Here is a 19,697-nt window from a genome sequence, read left to right on the forward strand (position 1 = left end):
AATATTTTCAAACCATACGTTCTTAATTGCATGGCTATGCTATTATGAAAAAGGTACCTGTGGGGTAAAACTGTAAGTCCATTAAAATTCAACAATAAGATATTTTATTTGGGGGGGGGGGGTAAGTGAAAGCAAGCTGCATTGCATTAGCTGACAATGCAGAATGTCCTGAAAGGTTTACATTCAGTAACAAGAATCCTTCTTTCTGCCTTAAATACTAACTGAGATCTAGCAGACGTCACAAGATTTTAGCTTAAATCTTGATGGTCTCTTGTTATCAAGCACTTCCAGAGCTGCTACCATGTCTTTTGACTCCAGTCTATCTGCCTCAACAATTCACTGCACCACATCTGCATCTAACAAATTAAAGATATCAACAAAGTCGCCTTCCCATATTTTCTCCTTAACAGCCAGGGAAATACGTGGTGCAATTTATACATCCCTTTGTGTCTACCTAAAAATCCTGCATACCATGCCCAGAATTTAACCGTCTGCCTCAGGATCCCACAAGTCCATTGCTAACTGATCAGCTAACCTTACTAAATTGTCACTGGAACCCCTACCATTAGCAATAGACTGTATACCTGACCAAGTGCAACTGAGCCCTCTTGACCTCCAAATTCCTGACCCCATGCTACAACTCCTGCAGTCTTGACCTGCCCTCTACATCCAGATCCTGCAAAATACCTGCCAAGTACTCATCAGTCTGCACACTATCCTGTCTTGACCCAACCGACCCCTTATCTACCGAACACCATTTGTTTCCCTCAGTGAAAACAAGGAATTAACAAAAGAGTTACCTTCTAGTCTAGTATTATCAATTTAATTGAGTAGTGCTTTTAGTTCTTAAATAAAATAAAAATAAAAATAAGAAAATAAAAAAAGTGTCATCATCTTAAACCATCTTAAACAATGCTGAATGCTCTGTGGCTGAATATTTATAAAATAACAGCTAGAATCATATAGTTGTGATGGTGATCTTTATATTTTTTGGCCCATTATCCTCTGTCCTATTTTGAAATTGTAGCAGTGATTATATTCCAGAGGTCAGTGGTACATACACATTGCTTAACTTCTGTCCACAAGTGTACTGTAGGGTAACATTTCTTGATATTCTCTTACGTGTTTAACTAGTGCCTTCGAACAACATTTAGGTATATTAACAGCAGCAAAAACATAACAAAGATTATGTAAGAAGAGTGGTTAAACAATGGGGTTGTGAGATACATGACAGTGCTTCCTTTTATTTCCTTCACAATTGCTTCATGAAACAGAAATATTTTCAACTAAAATTGGCCATAAAGGCAGGCATTTGACGGAATTATATACCACTTTTTTCCTTCAGAGGGCAAGGAGTAGAAAAGGCTGAATGACTGGTAGGCAATGCTATATCAGATCCTACATTCAGGTAACCCGTCTGCTCCAAATCCCTGCCCCAATAATACTCCAAAAGACTGAAAAAGCGCCACTAGACAAACTTTGAAAACTGCCGGTTTTATTTTAAATGCTGAAATAAGAACACGTTTTTGGTCCCACCTAAATGTAGGACTTCTTCAGAAATAAAACACTCTGTGAACTTCAAAGACTTGTATTTATACTATTCTTGCTTCTTTAAGAAGCTGCATTTATAATATAAAGAAGAGACACATTTTTTAAGAAAAGATGTTTTTTAAGGAAAGTTGTATGTTTAAGGAAAACTGAAATTTTAATCGTTAATGGATGTACACCAAGAGAGAATGAGTGTGAAATAATGTGTGAACAATTTTTAGTATTTAAAATAGTATTGATATCCATGTATGTTTCTTTAAATTTTAATGATATATCAGTATTCAAATTTGGGCGCGAATAGTATAAATACAAGTCTTTGAAGTTCACAGAGTGTTTTATTTCTGAAGAAGTCCTACATTTAGGTGGGACGAAAAACGTGTTCTTATTTCAGCATTTAAAATAAAACCAGCAGTTTTCAAAGTTTGTCTAGTGGCACTTTTTCAGTATTTTGGTTTAGTTGTGGTTTTGGTCGAATACTCCAAAAGAGACTGCTACCATTTTCAGCACACACTTTATAGATACTATAAGCAACCTCATGCAAACCACAAACACCAGTGAACCAGTACACTTCACCATTCCTTTAAAACTTGACAACTGATTCTCTCTAAAACGTGTCTACAAACTTCATCAAAAACCTTCTCCTCAAACTTTGATCTTGTTCTTCATCTGCAGATAACCTACCTCCAGTCTTCCTAAAACCTGCTGCCAATTTCATAGCTTACCCCATTTCAGTCCTTATAAACCGCTCTATAAGTGAATCCACTGTCCCCCTCTGTGAAAACAATTCTGTACAATACGAGAAAAAACAGTAGCACTGGATGTAACACAGCTTATTATTATTATTTCAAAAGTTAAACTTAGGTTTGTCTCCTACTATCCACTTCAACCCATCCAAAGTAGAGAGTATATTCTAATTCTTATTGATGACATTGCCAATCATATTTATATTACTAGCATATGTCATAGGTTCATAGGTTCATAGGTTCATACTAGGCTATCTGCCCGAGGGCATTTACAAGCCTAGCCCATAGTTTTGTGGCTTACACCACCCCTTTAGTATGGGGAACTATACCCATTATTTTGCTGTGCCTCTGTTGAGCAGTGACACTGAGGTAATCCCTGGGGTATATCTGCGATCCCCCATCCATTGGTCAAGATTTCTCTTGAACAAGGCCAGCGAGGTGCTCTGCCTCACATATACCGGGATTTTATTCCACAGCATAGGGAGTCTTTGGGTGATGAATCTATCCCTCCAGCACGTCCTATTAATGGTTTAAGTCTCCCGCCTTGTGGCTCTGACGGATCTAGATTTTTGAGGTGAAGCATATTCATCAAATCTGGGTTTGACATGGCCTTGTATGTTAGGCAAAGGTCACCTCTGAGCAAGCGACTGAATAGAGCTGGAGTTCTTTCAGTCGGGCAGCATAGGACAGATGTTTGAGACCCTTTATCCTTTTGGTGAGGAACTTTGTGGCCTCTCCAGCTGCTGCAAGTGTCGGGTCAGATACATTCCGAATGGGGCATTGTACTCAATCATTGGTCTGATGAGTGATGAGTATAGGGAGACTATGACCTCCCTTGATCTAGATGAGAATCCCTTCATGATAAGGTGGGCAATGTAGAAGGTCTTCCTAACTACTTTAGCTACATGGGTGTCGAATGACAGACTACTATCAACCTGGGTCCCCAGGTCCCTGATAACTTCTTCTGTACTCAGTGGATTGCCACCTATTTGGTAGCTAGTAACCTTGTTTTTGGGTATGACTATGCATTTTGGCATTTAACTTTAGGCCATGGCTCTGGCACCAGTTATCCGCTTCTGTGAGACCCTTCTGAAGGATATCTGTGTCAGATGTGTTTTCTACTATGGCCCAGTTTGCAGTCATCTGCAAACTTTGTCAGCCATAACCCTCCTGTGTTTGCTTGTACAAAGTAGATGCCAAACAAGAGTGGGCCCAGGACTGAGCCCTGTGGTACACCACTTGTGACAGGCTTTGAGTCTGACATGGCGCCAGCAACTCTGACCCTGTGGGTTCTGTCACTCAGCCAGTTTGCAACCCATCTTGTGATGTATGGGTTAACATTTAAGCTGATGAGTTTTTCAATGATACCCGAGTGGGGTATTGTATCAAAGGCCTTCGCCAGATCGAGGTAGGCTGTATGGACTGCCTTTCCCTCATCAATGGCTTTGGTGACTGTTTCGAAAAAGTCAACCAAGTTTAGAAGGCATGATCTGCCTTTGACAAAGCCAAACTGGGATGGATCCAAAGTCTGCAAATTCCCTATGTCTTTATTTATGAGGTCCATTATGATGTCAGAGTTATTCTCAAATCGTTACTACCCTCATTAGTGATATGTCGTGGCATTTCACTACTCTCAACAACACTACCTACATGTGGATCACATACTGTTGCATCATTGATAAAATATGGTTTACACCTGTCATGTCTATCTTTCCATGCCTCTTTAATGTACCTATCTATATCTTTACTTGTATAGCCCCTTTCTATAAAATCCAGTTTAAGGGTCTCTAGAGCTGAATTCAGATCTGCATCATCATTATGTAATCTCATCAACCTGACTACCTGTCCTATGTGCAATGGTTCGGGTGCACACTTGTATTGTGCAATAGGTTATTCTTTCTAACTGGTTTCCTATACAAACTAGTTTTAACAGTATTGAGTGAATGCCTACTTACAGTCACATCTGAAAACTACACCTGTTGTAAACTATATTTGTATGTAAATCTCAGAAAATCAGTGGTTGTATTGAGATAGTGGATAAACTCTCTTAATCGTGTCTCAGTTCCTTGCCATAATAAAAAAAATATCATCCACAAACCTAGTATACCACAAGACAGAGTTGGCATAGGTCATGTTAGAGAGTATAAACTCTGTTTCCCATTGCAGCAATGAAAGGTTGGCATAGCTATTGGCACAGGCACAGGCTGTGCCCATCGCCATGCCAACCTTTTGAATGTAGTATTCAGCACTGAACATAAAAACATTGTTACTTAGAATAATATCCAATAAGCTACAAATCAAGCATATTTTTTCACCCTGAACCCCGCTGCTATGCATTAGTTTACTAATGCTGTCAATACCCCATTGATTCGGTATGACCGTGAACAAGGATACAATGTCCATAGTAATAAAGTAACATTCAGAATAGTCAGGTTTCCATTTCATTTGTAGTAGCTCTAAAAAATGTTGGTGTCCCTTAAAACAGTCTCACACTCTTTTAATATGTGGTGTAAATTCTTCTCAACAAAAATGGACAGGGGTTCAGTAGCCTAGCCTCTGCCAGAGACTATAGGTTGCATGGGTGGAGTACTAAGACATTTATGAACTTTTGGCAAACCATATACAATTGGTATCACTGGATGTTCAACTGAGAAATAGTAGAGTGGCACTGATATCATGTTAGTCATTAATAGGTCAAAGATTAAAAATGCTATTCTGTCCATAACAGCTTTAACAGTGGCTACTGATATACATTCATAGGTATCTCTTTGACTTAAAAGAACATACATTTGTCTGTGATGCAGCTCCTCATCTAAAGTAACTATTCCCCCACCCTTATCAGCTGGTCTAACTCCTATGCAAGCTAATTCTCTCAGTTCTTTCAATGCGTCATACTCTTCTTTAGACATATTGCGAAGAGTTTATGTTCATCTTCACTATCAAATCTATCCCTGATCTGTTTGTCACAGATCTCCACAAAGGTATCAATAATAGCATTGCTGGGTGGGACAAACACACATCGGCATGACTACGACAGTTTAAAGACAGGATACTTGAATATATGAGGGATATAAGAAATAACAAGGAAAGCAGTGCCTTGGCAATGCACACCAAGAATGAAGGTAGTGAACATATGTTTAAGTTTCTGGTCCTGGAAATACTTGCAGTCAGGAAAAGAGAAGGAGACATGAGGGATATTACTGAGGCGGCTGAACAAAAATGGATTATGTTACTGCGTACTGATAAAGTTGAATAATATGGTCTCCATTAAACCTTTCCTGAAAGCGAGGCAGTTGAGACACTAGTGCTTTTAGCTTATGTATGTTGTGATGTTTAAAAATGTTAAATATGGTTTTAAATAAGTTAATTGTTTTTAATTGAGGTAATTAATGTTAATTGGAGTATTATTTAATGTGGTTGTTTTAGGTCATTTTTATCTAAGTCTGATGAAGAGGTGAACCCTTGAAAGTGCTTACTTACAATAAATTGGATATTCTGATGTGTTACATCCAGTGCTACTGTTTTTTTCTCATTTGCTTCTTTTTGCTCTGGTTGTTTTATTGCCTGCGGCCATATTTTTTGCTATTTTCTGCTGATTCTAATTCTATACAATACCCCTCCACAAAGGTGGAGATAGCACTGCACTTTCCAAATATTGGTCTATTGCAATCTTATCCCTGCTCTCAACTATATAGGAAAATGCATACATAAACAAATCTTAGATTATCTCCTACAAAAAAACTGCTTTACCCTACACAACATGGCTATCATCCATATCACAGTACATCCACAGCCCTTAGTGCCTCCACAGACTCTATAGTCCAAGCAAGAGATACTAACAGGCTGGTTTCCTGTCTCTTTCTTGATCTTTCTAAAGCTTTTGATACTGTCTCTCACCCCATGCTACTCTCTAAGAATTCTAACCTCAGTCTTTCCTCATCTCCTGGTTCCAAAGCTATCTTTCTAACAGACAGCAAGCTGTTAAATGGCTTTTCTCTCTCTCTCCCAATTTCTCCCAGTTAAGATGGGTGTCCTTCAAGGATCAGTACTTTGCCCTTTACTTTTTAACATTTGTATAAATCATCTTTATACCTCCTGTCCACACTCATCCCTTATACAGTATGCAGATGACTCCAGTCATCAGTACTTCCTATACATTCTCAAACCTTCATACCCCCACTCAAAAGTCATTCAACCTCATTGAAAACTGGCTCACTAAAAATCAGCTCACCCTGAACCCAAACAAAATCCTCCCCAAATCACTGTTCCAGATTAAAGACACATTTACCATTACATCTTTCAATAACACAACCATTAAAGCCAAATCCCATACTAAGTTTCTAGGTGCTATTATAGATGACCAGTTTAAATTTGACCTTCATGAGATCCAATGTATCAAGAAAACCCATCAAAACCTTGGCCTATTATACAGAAATAAAAAGTTCCTTTCAAATGAATCCAGACTAACTCTTGCTCATGCTTATCTCCTACTAAATTTCTTTTATGGTGCACAAATACTGAATAACCTACAATCCAGTCTTCTCTTGAAACTTAAACCTTCTTATAACAAAATTGCCAGGTTTGCTACACTCCTTCCACCTAAATCTCATTATTGTCTTACTCGCAAAACTCTCAATTGGTTAGAATTCCCTCAACAATTATTACTTTCCCAACTCACTATCATCCACTCTGTATTGCACAATCCCCTCTCCTGCCTCAGCACCCCCTATTCACCACCAAGAACTCCTAGGAGTTCCGATCAATTTTACCTTGATATCTACAAGTCCAAAAGATCTTCAGGCAAAAACTTTATAGTTACCTACTGGCCCTTTCTTGGAAAAAGATCCTCTGTCCATTAGAAAAATAAGCCAGTCTCACGAATTTAAGAATGCCTTAAAAATCACCTAAATCCTGCGTGGACTTGCCGCTATATAAAACCTCCCTGAATAGCAAACCCATCACTCCTTCCATTCCCTTTCCTACCCAAAACATCCCCTTTTATTTCTTACTTAACCCCCTTCCTCCTTTCTCATATAGCTCAAATTACTTCTTATTTTTGTCCTCTGTCCTCTTTACCCTTATGTTAATACCTGTGTACTCTTCCCCTGCTTAATGATTGCCCCCATATCCCTACCTTTATCTCTTCTAATCTTTCTCTCCTCTTATTTGACACTCTTCTCTACCATTTCCTTCTTCTATCTTACTCCTTCTTCTATATATTACTTGGTTACAAGCATTGTTGTACAACTCTGTTCCTTACTCCTCCATTATTTTATTTTCTACATATTAATAGGACCTCTACATATATGTAAAACTTGCCAATTGACAATAGGTCAGAATGTTTGCTTTGTGTTGTATTTGTTCAATATTGTATTATTGGTTTTCACTGCATTATTTTTTTACTATTGTTAACTTGTTCATTTGTATGTGGAGCTTTTCTCCCCGGGACTCCACTGAAAAAGGGCTTTGGCTCAGTCGAACTATCCCGGTCAATAAATGTCAAATAAATAAATAAATAATAAATATAACAATGTTGTTACCAAGTTTCTGTTTTCTCATAGTATCTGTTAACACTTATAATAAAGAATGATGGTGAGCTATTGGATGACAGGCAATACAGTTCTTTTGCACACATACATCGAGATTCTAGTACAGTACATGAGGGAAGTCAAGGAAGTCAAAGGTAAAGTGTTAGAGAGCAGTTAATATTGGTGGAACCACTATGGTGACCATGACTGACTGCTTCAGGGTAAACAGGTAGAAATAATGCATTGCTATAATACTGAGTGCAAAAAAAACTAAGGTTGAGGAACTTCATTGAACATTGTATATAGTTTGGAGCTGCTAGATGCAAGGAGAAGCAGTAGGCTTTAGAACCTCATGTTAGCAGGACCTGATCAGGTCCTAGGTCTTTTAAATAAAGGGGACCCAGTGTAACTTAGAGGTATCCACCATAGTAAATAGACCACCTTCCTAAAATTGCCATTGATGGTGGTAGATTCATCTGGTGCAGGTGTAGTAAGCATGCCTTCAGTAGGGCTCAGTGCAGGGGTCTTAGATGGCAAAGGCAAATCTTGAATTAGAGTGGTTCAGGACAGACATTTGTTTACCAGGAAGGTCCGACTGGGTGGGTACCCATTTTCAGCAGAGGCCTAGGGAGAAAAACTCCAACGACAATTAGTAAAGATTACATTAGTTGCATATATTACATAAGTGTATTACAAAGCAATGTAGGACATTTCATATGTACCTGGAACAGTCAATGAATACAAGAATACCACAATACAAGAATCACTTTTACATACCTTAGTTAAAATAATCCTGCTTATTAGCTATGTACATTATACTTTAATAGGAGACTTCCTCTATAAGTCAGGTGGACACTGACAATCTATTATTGGCTCATACTTCTCAAACAGTGGAAAAGAACATTTGGTGGTGTGATTATGAAGAAATTTTATTTATTTTATTTTATTTGACATTTGTTAACTGGGATGTCTGACTTGGTCTAATAACCCGTTTTCAACGGAGGTCCAGGAATAAAAGCTCCACAATAAGATATTAGGTACATTTGCAAGATAGATTTCAGTGTTTACACTAATAGTGTTAGTTAGAATTTGCCCAATCCTTTTAGGAACATATACAGGTAGATTAGAATTTTTGTAACATACACAGGTAGATTACAGTTTTTATAAATCTGGTGTTAATTAAACATTTTATGCAAAACACTCCAAGAAATAGGGTTGAAAATAAAGAATGCTCAGTTTCTTAGACTTTTGCTTAAAATTTTGGCATAACTCATTAAAATAATAATACACATCAACAGTAGATTACGTGAGGAGAATAATACTCGATGTGACTGGCATCACATTAACATTAATTATAATGAGGGAGACATTTTCATAGTAGATCTGTGAAAGTATAAATATAGAAGGGATTGAGAGACAGAGAAAAAATGTGCAGTAAGGTTAGGGAGAGGGGAGGAAGAATTCTTGGTGGGGCTATGTAGGTGAGAAAAGAGGGTGACAATAAGATGGAAATCTTTGATCTAATGGATAATGAAAGGGTTCAGAGCATTTTTGAGTCAGCTGTAAACATAGCTAAGGGCTTAAAGGTGGCTTTTGTAAAAGCAGGCAAGCGTAGACTTTCCAGCTTCTGAGTTAAATTCTGGGACAGATAGATCTTATGCTTCATTTATTTGATGGTGGTTAAAACAGGAAAGAAGCCTCAGCAAACGCTTATGTTGTTGGCATATTTTATCGAAAGCACTTCTATTGTTGACATATTTTATAGCAAGCACTTCTGTTGCTGACATATTTTATAGAGGCACAGAAGGTGAGAGGGAGATTAAGATGGTTTTGCTATGATCAATGGTTCTGTAAGCTCAAGGCAGTGCTTAAGATGGGGTTATCAGCACCTTGATACTTGGTGTGGTGTCATGCTAGATAAGTGGTAGTCTATATCAGGTATGGAGGAGACAAAGGTAGGAGTCAAAGCATTACGAGCCTTCAGCTCAGGTAAGTGCAATTGGGCAGCATGCTGCATTTGACAAATATGTCCATGGAATTGTAGTTCATACCCAAGTAATAAATTACAACAGGATGTAAGGTCAGACATCACATGTCCCTTTTGGGACTATGGCATTCAGCCTGTTGCAGTTATTTTGAGGGTTGCAAGACAGTAATGTGGGGGAAGATTCAACATTTTTTGGTGAGTTATTCTAAACATGTGCTAGTAAATAGTTTAGTAGCAGGTTTTGTCAGGATTTTCCATTGAGAGCTGATCCACCATTAGGTAGTTAGGTTTAAAAGAATGTGTTGACAGAAACAAGAATGAAGTCTAATGGCATCTATTGAATAAAGAAGTACAAGCAGGCAGGCATTAGATCCATTTCATAGACTATCCTCCCAACACACACACACACACACAATTTATAATGTACCTTGCTGGGCTTTGTTCGATTGAAAGAGCATGAGAATTCAGATAACACAGTCACTTGTCTTTTCCTGATGGGGATATCTTTGTCTGATGGCATAGATAGGGCAGAAGTCAGTGTGTAAATATGTGCCACTTGAAGAGAGTCTCTGGAGGGTTTGTGGCTACCATAGCTAGATACAGATGTGGCCTTTCATCTTTTCCCCATTATTTAAGAAGACTGGAATTTACTAGGTGTATGTTTGGGTGTGAAGTACTTTTTGATAAGGTGATGCAAATAGGCTTTGTAGTGACACGCACTATTTTTGTGAAATTAAACATGGAGCTGTAATGCGTTTTGGAGAAACAAGAGCATGGGTGTGAGGCGGTCCTTTGTATGGATGGTATTTTGCTAGTGGAATAAAGCAGAATGGTGATAGAAGTGGGGGTTTCAGCTTTTCATACTTTTTTCTGAGGCTCAGCAATCTTTTAGTGAAGGGAAAATTGAAGTATCCTAACCAAACTATGACCATTTGGGGTCTACAGATGTGCTTTAGGCAAGCCTTTAAATTGCACAAGGATAAGCTGAAGATTGTGAGAAGTAATCTGTTGGAGATACATAACTAAAGGAAAAGGAATGACTGAGTTGATCTCCTGGCACTTTTGGGCCTACTGAACTTACTGTGGCCCCAGAATGGGCTTTCTTTAAGTCCATGTCTATGTTGTTGAAGATCTTCTCATTAGAAGAAACAGGTAGGGTCAAGCCTTGCAGTATTTTGCAATTTTCAAATCAGTATGATGGCATGTCCCTTTGGTTCCACATAATAATTTTTAATTCAGACTTGTAAATGTGCACAGATGCAGCAGGAAGACAGTATTTTGCCAGTATGTAGCCAGACAATGCGGGTAATGAGGTAAAAAATTACACAATGTTTATGGAACTAATGCTAGTTTGGGTGTCATCACTGGTTTGGACAGAAGAACTTGATATTGAGACATACAACTGGCGTAGGGTGTATATTGTGAAGCTCTGTAAACTGATATACCTGAATATGAGCATACTCCCAGCAGAGGGCTCCAGCAAGGTGGCCAAAGGTAAAGGATCATGGTAAACATTACAAGAACCAACCACAATCATGGACAGTTTCAGAATAATACCACCATTAATTCCATGCTTCTGACATAACATATGTGATGTGGAGTGACAAGAGATAAGCCTACACACACACACACACACACACACACACACACACACACACACACACTTGAACAACTATTATGATACATCCACACTCTACAAGAGTAACCATGCACACTGTCCTGGTACTGTAATATCTGTAGGAGGTGAAGGAGGGACACTGCTATATCTGTCTGTAACAGCATTGGCAATGCATGTTCTTCACATACCCAGTTCTTGTACTACATTCAAGGGAGTAGTCAGCACTGTGACCAAATGCTGGTGGATTTACCAACTACCCTCTACCCCAGAACACAGGTCACAATAATATTTGTCTGATTATGGGGTGTAATGAATTCATTATACTTGGGTAGTGTGTCTGTTTCCTGATTCAACAAACCCCTCCATGTGTCTTATTAATGCCTGTGTTGTCATCACTGTGGTAGCAGTATCTTGTATGCATTGATATTGTCTGTATTATACTGATATCACCACTAGAGTCAATGATTGCCCACAAGCTGTAGTCCTTCAGGCAGCTGTGTGGACACAGCATGTGTACATCATCTGTGACGTTCATCACCTAACTAATGAGCAGGAAAGGACCTAGCAGACACCACTTATGTACCGATCTGATCACTGGACCCAAAATATATGTCATATCACACACTTCAACACAGCGAGATGCCACATATGCATACACTGGTCTTCCCATTTGGTGATATAGCTGTTTATGAACACATATAACAGTGTTGATTGAATACCTGAGTGTGGCTTTGTGTCAAATTCCTTGACCTGTTAAAGTTTCACAAGATAATACTGTTGTCATCATGCATGCCCTCAATGACCTCTTCGAAGACATCCACCAGATGTAACAGACCTGATGTAGCAGTAAGAACTACTCATACGTGTATGTTGCACACACCTGGGATATTACTAGTGGATATGTAGAAGAGGTCCGTGATGACATGTTGGTCCACCTTACAGTTGAGTAGAGTCAGAATGTCTCTACATATACATGCTTCAGGTGCTGTTCCCTCAACTCAGGTGGATGCATGTTGATATACAACCTTGTATGGAAACACAGGCTGTGTGGAGGGTGTGTTGAACTGTGTAGTCAACCATATCAGGGTGGTGTATGTGCTGAGTCATGCCATAGGTGATCTGTGATGTTGACACAGCACATTGATTCCATGTGATAGGCCTGGATGAAGGTAAGACAGTGCATACTGCCTATTGTGATCTGGCTGGCCTAGGGTTTTGACACAAAGACACATGCACGTATCAGTGAGAAAACTCGCAAGCTGGGGACTGAACCTTACATCAGTTTATGGGTAAACAGTTGGCTCACTGACAAAACATCTCATGTGAAAGTTGGTGATTCAATCTGTACTAGTAGAGCTGTCGCCACTGGCAAACCCCAGCGATCTGTGCTTAGACCTTCACTGTTTAAACTATATTTCTCAACACTTCAGACTTAAATATATGGCCTTTGGCTTACCAAGTTTACTGATTCTTGCATATTATGTGCAATCACTGAGTCCTCCAAAAGTGCCAAAAGTGATAATATAGCACAGAAGGAGCTACCACACACAAATGAATGATGACAAAGGCACACAATGTACAAATAAACACATAATTGTGTGTTTGTAATGTCTGTGCGAAAAGTTGAGTTCCATGTTAATCACAAGACTGACAACAGTCCTGCTTTGCAGAAACCCAGTGATGCAAGCAAAAGAAATTCATCCAGATAGAACGCTGAACTTTGAATACCAAGTGTCCACTCTACTATTGAAAGCCTATGTTGTGCCCATCATAAGTCATGCCATCATACTGAGATTTTAGGAATGTATAGCAGAACTGTAATCAAACCTTATTACAGCACTTATAGAGTATAATGCTCTTTTTTACATGTACCTCACCAGACACATGTACAGCTGGAGAGACTACGGGACTTTCTCAGAAAGATAATACAGGGCTTACACACCATGCCATGATGTTTGTGGCTGTATTAAAAGCCATGTCACTATCAACTGTATTGTATAGGATGAGGTCACTTCTACCCGTCCCCCAGGAGTGTGGATCTTTGTGGAATATATCTGTCTCCCCAGCATGTCCTGTTTGTGTCACAGGCTAAGTTGAGAACCCTTGTGCAAATTATTGTTATCCCATTTGAATTGCAGATGTTCATCATTAACTGAAGGGCAGCATCTGAGACTGTTCTGCAGGGCAGCCATAGGTCACCTCTTAGCAGCCTGCATGATACCAATTACAGTGACAGGTATGTCAGTGTTTCATGTATGTCATGTTTCTAGACCTTGGAGCCTCCCAGGCACAACCCTGTGTTCTCTCCAAGAGCTGCAGGTGGTATCTGGTGATGTTCATAGAGATGTGACATTGTACTCCATTATTGGTGTGATAAGGGTAGAGTACAGCAGAGGCATGACTATCCTGGTCTTGGATGTGATCTCTATATGTATGATGTGTGCAATGCAGATTGCATGTGTCACCACTGCATGCACATAGTGAATAAAGTGTAGATTGCTATTGATATGTATTCCCAAGTCTCACAAAACTGTGTCTGAACTTAAAGGGGTGCTATGTATATCTTAATTATCAGGGGTACTTCATTGACACAGGTGACAAAGAGTCATTGCATGCTTAAAGTTCAGTCTGAGAGTTTGTCGCCAATCATCAGTCTGTGTCACTCCCTACTGTAATATGTTACCATCATTGGGGACTCTATATGAGTGTGTCCAGTTAACAGTCATCTGCAGACTTGGTAAACCACAGGCCATCTACTGTTGTCTGTGCTTCAGGGAAGTATTTCTCAAACAGGTGAGGGCCCAGCACAGATCCTTGTGGTATTCCACTGGTGAGTGGGCTAGTGGGAGGTGAAGTCCCCAACTTTGAGAGTGTGTGTTCTGTCAATGAGCCACTTGGCTATCCATCTAATACTGTATGGCCTAATTTCCAGATGGAAGATCTTCACTATGAGACATGAATGGGGGATGGTGTCAAACACCTTGGATAACTCAACATTGGTGGTATGTACTGTTATTCTTCATCCAGGTCTTTGTGTCAGTATCCTAGAAGTCCCAAGGGTCAATAAGCAAGATCTACCCTTGACAAAACCAAAATTGTTAGGGTCATTTGTGCTGAGGTCACCTACATCCCCGTGGATATGGTACATGATGATTCCTGCACTAGCCTTGCAGATAAAGCTTTTTAGGCATATGATCAATAGCTGTTGTTCTGCATGTTACCAGATTGATGTGCATTGCATAGCACACAACATTTTATATTACATTTTATAGTGTGGTTGATATATGTGTGGAAAAAGTACTGAGACTTCAGGGATGTAGTGCTTGGGGGGGGTGGCAACACATAGATGTATTTTAAATACGTGACATATAGTTACATAGGCCCCTCAGTGTGTAATGTTTCTACATGTAAGTTAATGCCATACCAAGGAAACAGACAGTAAACAGCAGTAATACAGCATAATATATACATTTACATAGTGAGACAAGCAGCAGGTTGCACAAAGGTTAGTAAACTGTATACACATGCAAGATACAGACAGGCATATTGCAAAAGTCTGACAGGTAATATTGGCTCTCTGGAATACACCTGCTCCTTAACTGACTCTGTAGCAGCATGTGTTAATGCAGTTAATACAGTGATACATTCCTTTTTGGGGCTAGGTGGTATTGGGTTTGAATACAATTGTATCTAAGGCTTTTAATTACTTTAGTATGAACATTGATGTGCATTGGTGAGTGATGCACACCATTGCACAATAATGAATTAAAGAGAAGAAATATGGAAGATAGGACAGTGGTGAAATGGAGAGCAGGAAGAAGGAAGAACAAATGGAAAGCAATACAGGAATGTGCAGGAGGAAGGTAGGAAAGAACCATAGCTGTCCATTTCTTTGACAGTAAAAATTGATAATATATGCAGAATATTAGCTGAATTTGGACTTTCACCTCCATGGAGAGGGGTGACTACAACACAGTCATATTGTATAGGCAATTGAATCAAATCAAGTGTTTCAAAAAGACACTTGCAAAATGGAGAGCTATGTATAGGATGATTTTTTTGTTTGTTTTGTGGGACAGGTTCCCATTTTTTTTTTGAGACAGAGAGGAATGTTGGGGAAGGATCTAGGTATAACTGGGTCAGGTAAGTTGGTTAGGTAAGGAAGCAATTGCAGATAGACAAGGCAAACAAGACGAGACAGGGAGTGATGAACACAAGATGTTGGTGGACACCATGGATTGGGTGAGGGTGGGAACATTCAAGACCCATGGCCATCAAGCTGGATAACAGTGAGAATTAAGTCCATATGCACAGGACTGTCATCACTGTCATCTCACTCTGCCACTGGATGGAGTTGTTGACATCTCCTTTTCATCCTCCTGGTAGTACATAAAATGAGGGATAGCTGCCTATCCAGTCGGCGTAGGCATGCACCAATAGTGTGGCACACAACCCTACGCACCATTCCTGGCAACTTGGTGCAGGTGACAAACTCACTACCTCTGTCAATGCTCCCAGAGGTAACCACTGAACTATCCTCTGGGGCAGGACCACCTAAGGAACAAGATAGTGCATGGGCAGCAGAGGTGGTGCTGTCAGGTTGGCTTCCAGATGTGCTTGGCATCAGTGCCACAGGCAGAGGAGTGGGGGCAGGCAGGTCATGTGGGACAGGCCTACCCCGCTGTGCTGTGGAGTATTTTGTGATGCAGTACACATGGATGATGTGCACATTTTGATGACACATAATAAAATAAAACAAAAAATTAAATAAATGAATAAGTAAAATAAAAATGAGAGATAAGGGCAGGAGATAAGAACAAAAAAAGAGATAATATTAGTACCTTCATATGTGACATACAATGCATTAATGCAATTTAAATTTTTTATCTTAGCCTTTACTCTTAAGACTACCACCCCATAACAGATAACTTTTACTTTTAAGACTACCAGCTCCTAACAGATGCACACTATACTACAGATGGTAGCAATTACTCCTTTACATGTGCGTGTAATGCACATATGTGTGTTTCAATTATACAGGTTACAGTTTACAGCAGGGCATGTGTGCCAGTGGTATAGAGCTTTTATTTTAAACCTTTAAGTTGCGCATAATTGAATTGTATTGTATACCTGGGAAGTGTGGTATCTGAACCCACAACTTCTGACTAAAGTTTACCACTGTACTCCTGGTTTGTGCTACAGACTAATGCATGCATACTTGCTTTTACATTTGAAATATGCATCCTCAATTTGATACAACTCTATAAAATACCAGAAAAGCTATCTTTAATTCTTAATGCTACAAAAACACTACACTTCCATCATCCTCACCAATCTAGTGCCATATGTCCTAATATTGACCTCCCTTTCTATTCAGCTGAGGAAAAAACACAACAGAATACCATTATGGATATCAGTCTTGCTATATTTAGCTTTTAAGTCTTACAAGTACTCTATATAGTTGATACTTACACAGGTGTGGGATATCCGCAGTTCTAAATTCCATGATCCAATGGTCAAGAATATCACTCTTCCTTCTCTGGAGGTCACTGTAGTGATGCCTACATTGTTCACCAATGGGGGGGGTACTGGTGGAACTGGTTACAGCCCAGGCTAAACTATGCCAAGCTTCTAACTTATACTGGGAGCTAGAATAGTCCTCGTGCAAAAGCCTGGCACTGTGGTGTTTAACTAAGAGTCCAATAATATTTTTGGACTACTGGATATCCCATCGCTAAGCCCTAAATCTCACACCTTCTCCACGAACATCACCCATGTCTACCATGGATCAAGAGCAATGGAGACTGATGGTTTACCAACAATTCCAGTTATTGCATTTACTGGGAGTGCACACACTGTTTGAAAATGTTGTGCACTGCTTAGTGTCATGCAAACATGGTGCTCGGCAGTGTGCACCCCGAGCCCCATATTTACATGATGGTAAGCAGTGCACAATAGTGGCAAGCAGTAAGAAATTACACTGGCAGTTGTGTATGTGTGTTAGGCAAATGTGAAGGCTATGCCAGTCCAGATAGCAGAAATATACTTAAAAGAATATAGTACACAGGATACTCACAGTCATATGTTTGATAATAATGTGATAATACATAATGGGAATTGGGACAAGAGTAAAAGTGCATGGAATATACAGGACCATGTCTACGGTAGTCCTTAACTTACACCTGTTGCCATAGGAAAGTTGAGAAAACCCTTGTGTAAGTTGTAATTCATTGCTGATAGGGTCCTGTCTCCTTCCGCGGGGAGGGGGGGGGGTCCAGTGGCCCAGTCTGTGCACTGCTGTGCTTTGAACAAACCAGATAAGCATAGCCAAACCTATCATTCATTTTTCTTCATCTCCCACGAACACTAGTCAAAAAAAAGGAAAAAAGAGAGAGAAAAGGATTCAAACCCAGTACCATCTGGCCACAAAAATGAATGTATTAATGCATTAACACATGCTGCCCCATAGTGAATTAAGACACAATCCTAATTGTCAAACTTTAGCAATGCGGCTTGTGTTTGCACACTGCTTAGCTATGAGCAAAACATGTGTATCTCACATCCATATAAACTTTGCTAACCGTTGAGCAAACCTGTTGCTTGCCACACTATGGAAAACTACATATTCTTAAGTACTACTGCTGTTTATTGTCCATTTTTTGTGTATGACATGACATTACATATGGAGACATTAAAAAATGAAGGCCCTATTTCTTTCACACTCTGTCACATATTTACAGTACAGCCATGCATTGCCCCCCTGTCCTCCAAGTACTGCAACCCTGGTGTCTCAGTACTTTTTCCATGCATATATCATCTACACTACAGAAAGTAATATCAAATGTGTTATATGCAATGCACATCAATCTGGTAACATGCAGAACTACAACTATTGACCCATAACTTAACAAGGCTTATCTGCAAGGCTAAGGAAGGTATCAGTATGGACATTATCCAGAGGGACATAGGTGAGCTTCAACACACTTGAGTCGACACATGTTTTGTTTGTCAAAGGTAGATCTTGCCTATTGAACCTTGTGGACTTCTTTGATACTAACCCCAAAGACCTGGATGACAGATAACAGGACATACCACCTATGTTCAGTTATCCAAGACCTCTGACAATATCCCCATTCATGTCTCATAGTGAAAATGTCTCATCTTAGAATTAAGCCATACAGTACTAGTTGGGTAGCGAAATGGCTGACCACACTGTCCAAAGTTGTCAAAGTTGGGGACTGCACCTTCCCAACCAGACACTTACCAATGGAATACTGCAAGGATCTGTGCTGGGCCTTCATCTGTGTGGAAAATACTTCCATGAAGGGCAGGCAATGCTAGATGGTCTGTGGTTTCCCATGTTTGCAGATGACTGTTAATTCATCACACTCATATAGATTGCCTCAATAATGGTAACATATTACATGAGTGGTTGACGGAGACAGATGATTGCTGCCAAACTCACAGACTGAACATTAGAGCAAACAATGTCTCATTTTCCCATTTGGCAATGAACTACCACTGATAATTATGATATAGATAACACCCCTCTCAGCTCAAGCACAGTGTTGTGAGTCCTGTGAACACATATTCATAGCAACCTACACTTTCATCACTATGTGTCCATTGTGGTGAGACATTCACTCTGCATTGTGCACATTATAGATATGGACATCACATCCAAGCCCAGGGAGGTTATAGTTCTGTTGTATACAAGGCTCCCTTCTGTCTGTACCTCACCAGACAACTGCAGCAATTGAAGAAAAAAATAGAAGTTTGTGTCTAGGATAATGCAGATCCTCCAAACATCACATATATGGAAAGACTAAAATACATGTCACTGTACTCAGTATCCTGCAAACTGCTGAGATGTGACCTACCTCACCTACAGAGAAGTCTCAGACCCTGCCTACTGAAATGCTGGACATCTGCATATCAAATGGGACAAGAATAACTTGCCACAGGGTTCTCAACCTAGCCTGTGACATAAACAGAACATGCTGGGGAGACTGATATATCCCACAGCAGCTCACAATCCTCAGTAATAGGCTTCCACTATCAAAGGTACTTGCCTCCCCCATAGTGGCTATTTTAGGCAATGTCATAAGAACAAATTTCCTGACATAAACATATCTTCAAAAGACAAACTCAAGGTTATGATGCTTAATGCTAGGAGTCTAAATCAGAAACTACACTCGATAGAGGCACTACTTACTTGAGAAGATGTTGATGTTTGTGCAGTCACAGAGACATGACTTAGGGCTGCAGGGTGT

This window comes from Protopterus annectens, chromosome 3.part1 (genome assembly GCF_019279795.1).
Source record: "Protopterus annectens isolate FY-2018-M chromosome 3.part1, PAN1.0, whole genome shotgun sequence".
NCBI lineage: Eukaryota > Metazoa > Chordata > Ceratodontiformes > Protopteridae > Protopterus > Protopterus annectens.